Genomic DNA, 7,660 nt, shown 5'->3' with positions numbered 1-7,660 from the left:
GGCAGGGCACGGCGATGTCCCCTCGGCTGTGGCCGTGTCCCGGCTCGCCTGAAGCACCAGCAGAGGACGAGCCACGGGGCTGGCGACGAGCTGCAGCCCCTGCAGCCAGCACAGGCAGGCTGGGCTGCTCTGCTCTGCCCCGGGGCTGACAGCCACCGGAGTGCCCCGCAAGGAGCAGCCAAGTGCTCCATCCCCACTCGATTCTTCTTCCCCTGCAAAACCTGCGTGCTGCATCGCAAAGCAGCCGCGGTCCCTGTGCGGGAGGAAGGCTGCCCACACTCCTCCTCTCCTCCCATCGCCCGTCCTGCTCGCAGCAGGCAGGGCTGGGTAAGCCACTCCTGGGTGATTCACTGCCCAGCAGGCAGAAATGCTTTCCTGGATACACACAGCTGGGCACAGGGAGAAGGCGCAAGTGCTCTGATCCCAGCTGAATCACGGAGCTCCGGCGTGCAGGGACAGGGCTCCGCTGAGGTCGTGGCCAGGTGAGAATTGCAACAGCGCAGCGTGACTCACCGGCAGGGAAAATGCCATTTGGGGTAGGAGTGGGGAACGGGGGAGGAGAGGAGCCCGCCGGGGCACAACCCGGGGGTGGAAGGCTCGGAAACACCCAGGTCTGTCTCAGGGCGAGGAGGAGAACAAGCTCCTGCCGAGCGGTGAGGGGGCTCAGGGAATGGAGTGGGGTGAGAGAGCCCTCCCGGGAGCCACGGCATCCTCAGCATCCTCAGCCACGGCTTCTGCACCTGACGGAGCTCGATAGAAAAGCTCCTCAGCCACGGCTCTGGGAGTTCTCCTCTTTCTGTTTCACGACAGGATGCAACTACACAAGCTCCCCATGAACGGGATGGTCACAGGAGGTTTGGGCTGGATGGTGCCAGGAGCACCTTGCTTAATTCTGCCGTGGAGTCACACTCTATCCCACACAGTGGCACTGCCAGGCTCTGGGAGAACCAACCCATGGACATTGTTCCTCTCCTCCCCTGCCCAGTCCCTGGGACAGCAAGACCTGCCCCTGTGCCCCAGCAGTGAGCCAGTGTCCCCAGCACCCAGAGGCTCCCATGGGCACTGCTGTGGGTAATTCCAGTGGCATGCCCTGCACCTGCCCTGCAGGGTGACAGGCTTTTTCCCACACCTATGTTTTCTTGCCTGTCCCTGAAGGCAAGGCAGCCTTGATCAGCATTTCCATGTTGTGTTGAAACAAGACACAAACTCCCTCGAGTCAACTGTCCTAACAGCCATGCCAGGGGCAGCAGGAAAATGGGCAGAGACTCCTGGTCAGGTAACAAGACTCCTAATTCCTGCTAGGAAATATGTGTCCCTAGTCCAGGGCACAGCCCCATCCCTACTTCCAAGGGAAGGGTGTTGGCTGAGAGCAGCAATGCTGAGCTGACAAGTCATCATGGAAAGCTGCATCCTCCTGCATCCCCCCAAGCCAGCTGGATTTCCTCCTGGGGACTGCAGAGGAAGGGAAACAGGGCACCATGAACCACCCAGACCAGCAGAGGGGCTCCCCCATCTCCCTCTAATGACTGAAGTCCTTGGAGAATTTCAGGTTAATTAGGCTGGATCACTATCTCAAGCTGCAGCCCCGTTGGTTCATAGAGCCATGGGGCCCCTTGTCCCAGAGGGCAGAGCCCACAGCATCCCCAGAGCAGTCTCCCAGAGTGGTGGCAGTGTTTATGTACATGACAACAGCATGTCAGAGCAGGGGTACAGAGCCAGAGCCCTGCTGTGCAACATGCTGTTCAAATGGAGAACTGCAAAAAAAGGTAATACCTATCTATATAAATAAACCAGGCACATCTCCATTGGGAACTTCTGAAAAAAAAAAAAATCATTACCCTTTGGGATGCAAAGCAGCTAGGCCTGGAGAGCAGCTAAGAATTGTTATTAAATAAATTAATTAGCTCAGCAGAGCCCGCCAGGTACTGAACACTTTCCACTTCCAAGAAGGTAAATGAGTCCGTGGGAACAGAGGCTGCTCCACGCCTGCCAGGCAGCACAAGCTGCATTTAAATGTGCATGCAATTTCTGCAGCTCTGCCCCTGGAGGTGGCACACCGGGAGCTGTGTGACCCCCAGGAGGGACCAAAGAGCCCCTGAAATGTCAGGGACCACAGACACCTTCCCGTGTGCCCCGATGCAGAAGGGTTTGTGCACAGGGATGCCTGTGTCCAGCAGAGCCCAGAGCTTTCCCTGCAGGGAAGCAGCAGGTCTGGAGGCAGGGCTGGCACTGAGGTGGCACTGAGCAGGGCCAGGGGATGAGGAGTGCTGAGCATCACCTCGAGAGCACAGCCCCATGCTTTGCATGGCCAGGAGCTGCTGCAGGCAGCATGCCTTTGATCCCCTCCCCAGCCCTATCTCGCTGCCTTTAAACACCGACTTTCATCACCCGGGGGTCTGGCAGGAGCAGGCTGAGTGAACTCCTCTCCCATGCTAATTGCAGGGCTGGCAGCAGGTGACAGGGCAGCACTGCCCTCCCTGCCAGGGCCAGAGGCTCAGCTGGGCTCTGACCCAACCAGCAGGAGGTGACCCAGGGCCAGGCTGGGGTCAGAGCACGCTGAGAGGAGGCAAAGGAAGAGGAAAACTGGAGCTGGGAAGGAAAGGTGGAGGTGGTAAGCAGAAACTCCCCTTCCTTCCATCCTTCCTCCAGGGAAGGTCTGGCTTCAATGACCCTTCCTGCATCCCCCCCTCCAAATAGTCTGCATCAAAAGGTGAACAAATCCCTCTCCTGTGCTAGCTTTGCTAAAACTGAGAATTTCAAGGGGACTGTAGAAAGCACCAGCAGTGCTCAAGCCTCCCTTCCAGGGAAGTGGGGAGTTAGATCTCTCTTATAAGAGGAAGTTCACAATTACAGCACAAGTCGTTACTGGAAAACAAAATTCCCTGGCATGTTGCAAATAAAATCTGAATTCCCCAGTCTGGGGTTCAAGACAGCCCACAGCCTTCATTCCAGGGCCCATTTGAAAGATAAAATGAGATGATATTTATGATGGCGGAGACAGATAAAAGTTGGTAGGGGAACAACTCTGGGAGGGCATTTCAAACAATGACTGTTAGATCCAAAACAGCACAAGATTCACTTGCAGAAAGAAGCCCACAGTGCTGAAAACCCATGAAATTAAACCTCTGTGCACACCCTCCCCAGTAATCTGAGCAGCACTATTGCAAACAGCTCCAGAGAGCAGGATCGTGCTGCTCTTCCTTTCCTTGGGGAAAGAGGGTTACAAAGTCACTGAGAATCTTTGAACAGCCCTTATTTTTCACTGTGGGTGACAGCAGCTGTGTCTAGGGCATTCCAGAGCATCCAGCTGCTGCAGCACACCAGGATTGGGGTCTCTGCTTTGAGTCCAGCCCTGAGGCACCAAGAGTGACCCCAAAACAGCAGTCAGTGCTCTCCCCACCCAGCAATGGATGCCCATTCAGGTTGGTTCCTTAATGGACCCCAATCCCCACCCTAGACCAACCCTCAGCATCACCCATGGGGGCTGTCCTAAGAACAGAGCACAAACCCAACCTTCCCAGCACTCCTGCCTACCCGTACAGATGTGCCTGCCCGTACAGATGTGCCTCCCCATACAATCATATCACCTGCCCTTTCCTCCCAGCCTCCTCCAGAGCCACAACAAGCCCCAGAGGCTCCCCAGGGGGCTGCAGAAGCCTCTCGTGTCACCCACAGTTGAGCAATCCACAGATTGGCCACGACTTGGGCAGGATTAGGCAGAGCTGCTGCCAGGCTGAGCTGCCCAGGGAGGACAGATTATTCCTGCCAGGAGCCAAGACTCTGAAAAGGAACATTGTTTCAAGGATGATTTGCTGTTTCCCCCTCACACACACACACAAATCTGTAGCTCCAATCTGGCTTTTCTGCGAGGCACCTGCTACCACCTGTGGTCAGCGACGAGACCGGAGAGGGATGAGCAAAGGAAGGAGGGAGTGAAAGCCAGGCTGTCAGCCAAACCTTGGGTGCCCTGCTGAGGAGCTGAGCTCTGTCTGGGTGCTCACCTTGCCCAAGCCCAGCTGCTCCAGGTGCTGCACAGTGATCTGAGGGCAGCCCAGAGCAGAAGATGCTCTGCTCCCCTCTCAGGCCAGACCCCAAGAGCCCTGCTGTGCCCAGGAGCCACGTGCTCAGTCCTTGCTGCAGGGAACAGGCTCCCCAGCCCATCCTGGCTCGGGTGTGCTGGCAGCTGGGAAGGGGCAGTGCTGTAGCTGACCTCAGGCCCTGCAGGAGCTGGGCTGGGAGGGCGATGCACGCTGCCCTGGCCTCTTCCTGCCACCAAGGCTGTGCTGAGCCACCAGGAGCCACAGGGAAACTCAGCTGCTCAGGACGTGGGATCTGATTTCAGGGGCTGTACAGCAGCAAACCCACACCCCCAAACACAGTCCCTCTGTCAAGCCAGCAGCCTTCCTTCCCCAGGAGAATGCAGAAGCCCGGAGCTGGTCTCACACGCTCTGGCTGCAGAGCTCTGTTCCTATTTCTCTTTGCCCTGTGAGATCCCCTGCAGCCCCTGCCCATGGCAGCACTTCCCTCCTCTCCTCAGCACAGCCTGTCCCCCTGAGGTGGGCTTACCCCTGTCCTTCTGCTCCAAACCAGCACTCCAGCCTGGCTTTGGTCACATCAATCTGAGAAGTGATGGGCAATCTCTTCTCCTGACCTTAACCTTAACCTTAACCTTAACCTTAACCTTAACCTTAACCTTAACCTTAACCTTAACCTTAACCTTAACCTTAACCTTAACCTTAACCTTAACCTTAACCTTAACCTTAACCTTAACCTTAACCTTAACCTTAACCTTAACCTTAACCTTAACCTTAACCTTAACCTTAACCTTAACCTCCACCTAGCTGCTCCCCTCTCCTTTATCAGGCATCAAATTCCCCATCTGCACATTTTCCCTGTATCCTTTTTCTGCATCTTCCAGGTGTGATGCAGGCAGACCCACACCGACCCGACCTCTAAACTTTGGGAACTCAAATTAAAATGGGCCTGAGAGATAAACCAGCCTCCCAGGTTTACTTTTAAGCTCAAGGCAAAAAAACACAGAGGACATTTTGCAAAAGCCAACATTGCCTCCTGCTGCAGCACTTCAAAACATAAAAAGAAACCCCTGGATTATGGGGTGGCTCGGTATGAGGTTTGGTCCATGGGTCAGAAGCATCTGTCAAACATGCAGCCAAAGAGGATGGAGAATGCCTTGAGGTCTTTGCAAAGCTCCTGCAAAGGGCTCAGTGGGAGGATTTGCATCTGCCAAGCAAAGAACAGGGCCTGGGGCTGTGCCCCCAAGTCCCACTGGTCCCAGTGGTGGGGGTTGCTCAAGCTCCAGGGCTCACCACCGTGCTGGGAATGGGGCAGGAACGCTGGCCAGAGGAGTCATGTTCACACCCTGGCTCCTTCCAAAACACTCGGATGGTTTAGAGCAGGATGCCAGAACCGCCCATCATCATACTTCACTTTTTTCCTTTAGTCTTTGCCTTAATCCTTTAATGAATTAAGTGGAGCAATTAAGCAGGATTTTTGTTTCTTTTTAAAGTGAACACGCATGAAAATGGAGATGGGTATTTTTGCAGTTTGAACGCTTAATATGATAATTAATGCAAAGCCCCTCAGTTTTAGGGATTCTCCACACCTCTCACCCAGGCCTTTTTCTGTTTATCTTCCTGGCAGACTGCCTCTCATTCCAATGAAGGTTGCCCCTTCCTCTTGCTCATGCTATGCCTAAACTGCACAGATCAGGGGAGGAGGGAAGGGCAGGTACTCAGAGCTGCTTCACAGCAAAACCCCCAGCCAAGAAGCATCAGTGATGGAGAGTGCTGCCATAGCAGAAAGTGGAGAAACCTCTCTTCTGGGGAAACTCAGAGACCAACCTTGCTCTCCAGCAGTGTATCCAGCCTTCACCTCAAACAGGGGAGTTGAGTCCTCATGCCCAGCTCACTGGGGAAGGGTTTGCTGGGCAGGGTGATGAGGGAAGTGCCTTCCCCAACCCTGACAAAACAGAAGGTTTGGCACTGCAAAGGACAGGCTCACCTTCCCAGGCAGCATTTCCACACCTGGTATCTTCTTGCCCCATCAAACCTTCCAGTCTTCAGGTCCCTTCTCCCTTCCTCTCTTCCCCTCATATATCTACTCCTTGTTTGGCTTAACATGTTTGCAAGTATGGCTGAACATCTCCATGCCTCAGTTTCCCCACCAGTGAAAAGGAGGTTAACAGATGCCCCTGTTTCCCTGGAAGGATGCAGGCACTGGGAGATGACAGACATTTGGGGGATGCTATGGGCCCAGCCCAGCACCACTGAGGCTCTGCCACCCCTCTTCTCAGCACACATTTTTTACCAAGAAGACTGTCAGCACTACAGACATCATTATCCCCTGTCCCAGGAATGAAGGGAAGGAGCCTGGGACTGATACACATCAGGGCAGCACAACTCCAAGGGTAAATTTCTCAGATATTTCTCCAAATGGTTGGACAAAGTGCTTCAAGACAGGCAAAGTCTTACTGTAGCCCCATGAGGTGTTACCAAACTTGGCTCACTTGAAAGCAGGCAGTGGGCCACCAGTGAATCCCACAAAGGCCATCCTGACTGGGCTGGATTATATCCCTCAGCACTAGGATTTGCTGTTTGGGAAATGCCTCTACAACCTGCATTTCTTTCATTTTTTTCAATCCTTTTTTTCTCTCAACTTATTATAAACTTCTTCCTTTTTTTCACCAAAACACATTTCTTGACACAAAAAGCTCCTGGTAAATCTTCTCTGACTCACTGAACTGCCCAAACAGATCTGCCTCCACAGGAACTGGACCATCCTGTTTGTGGGTACAACAGCCACCCCCAGCCGTGTGCTGAGGGCTGAGGAAAGCTGTTCCCATTGAGAAACACTCCCTGCCAGATGTGGGCAAGCCCTCCCTCACATCTGGAGAGCAGTCAGACATTTTGATTTTCTCTCCCAGTTGTTTGTTTCCTTGTCCTGAGCAGGACAAGCCTTGGGCATGAGGCTCTTTGCCTCGGTCTGCAGAGCAGCTTTTTTTCCTGTAGGACTGTGGTTTTGTAAACCCAGAAGGAAGACAATAATAGCTCCTGAAAAGTAGCTTCAGCACTGGGAGAGAAGTTTGTCTCCTCTCTTTTGCTAGCCCGTGAGAAATCAGTGGGATTTTGGACAGTGGATTTGTTCAGTAGTACAAATTCATGGAGGTTTGGGCAGCTGGTACTGTGTCCCTTGGCGGCCAGTGCCCTTTACAACACACCTGAGACCAAACCTTCTTCCATCCCAAGGCACAGAGTGCTGCAGAGGCTGCAAAGCCTGTGGTGATCATGGCCAAACACAGCAGTCAATAAAGCTGATGACCTTTGCTTGCTTGTCCAGTCAGCCAAAGGAAACACTTTCCCCCTTGGGCTCCTATACTAGATGCTTCAAAAATTAGGGAGATTGCTCCCATAACATCCCTGGGAAATCTCAGGGACACACCATCCATCAATATTTTGCAGTCTGAGACAGTAGCAACATCTCCTGCTACACTGGTACAAGCCCAGACACTGTGCTTGGCTTCCTGTAAACAAAAGCTGTTTAGCTCTAAATTCCTTTTTTGGCTGAGGCTGCCCTGGTTCAGGGAGGATGGTATCGAGATAATCATCACATGGATTGTGCTCCTGGGACAAGACTGCCTTGC

Source organism: Serinus canaria, chromosome 13 (genome assembly GCF_022539315.1).
Source record: "Serinus canaria isolate serCan28SL12 chromosome 13, serCan2020, whole genome shotgun sequence".
In the NCBI taxonomy this organism is placed as follows: domain Eukaryota; kingdom Metazoa; phylum Chordata; class Aves; order Passeriformes; family Fringillidae; genus Serinus; species Serinus canaria.
This window is presented reverse-complemented; position numbering follows the sequence as displayed.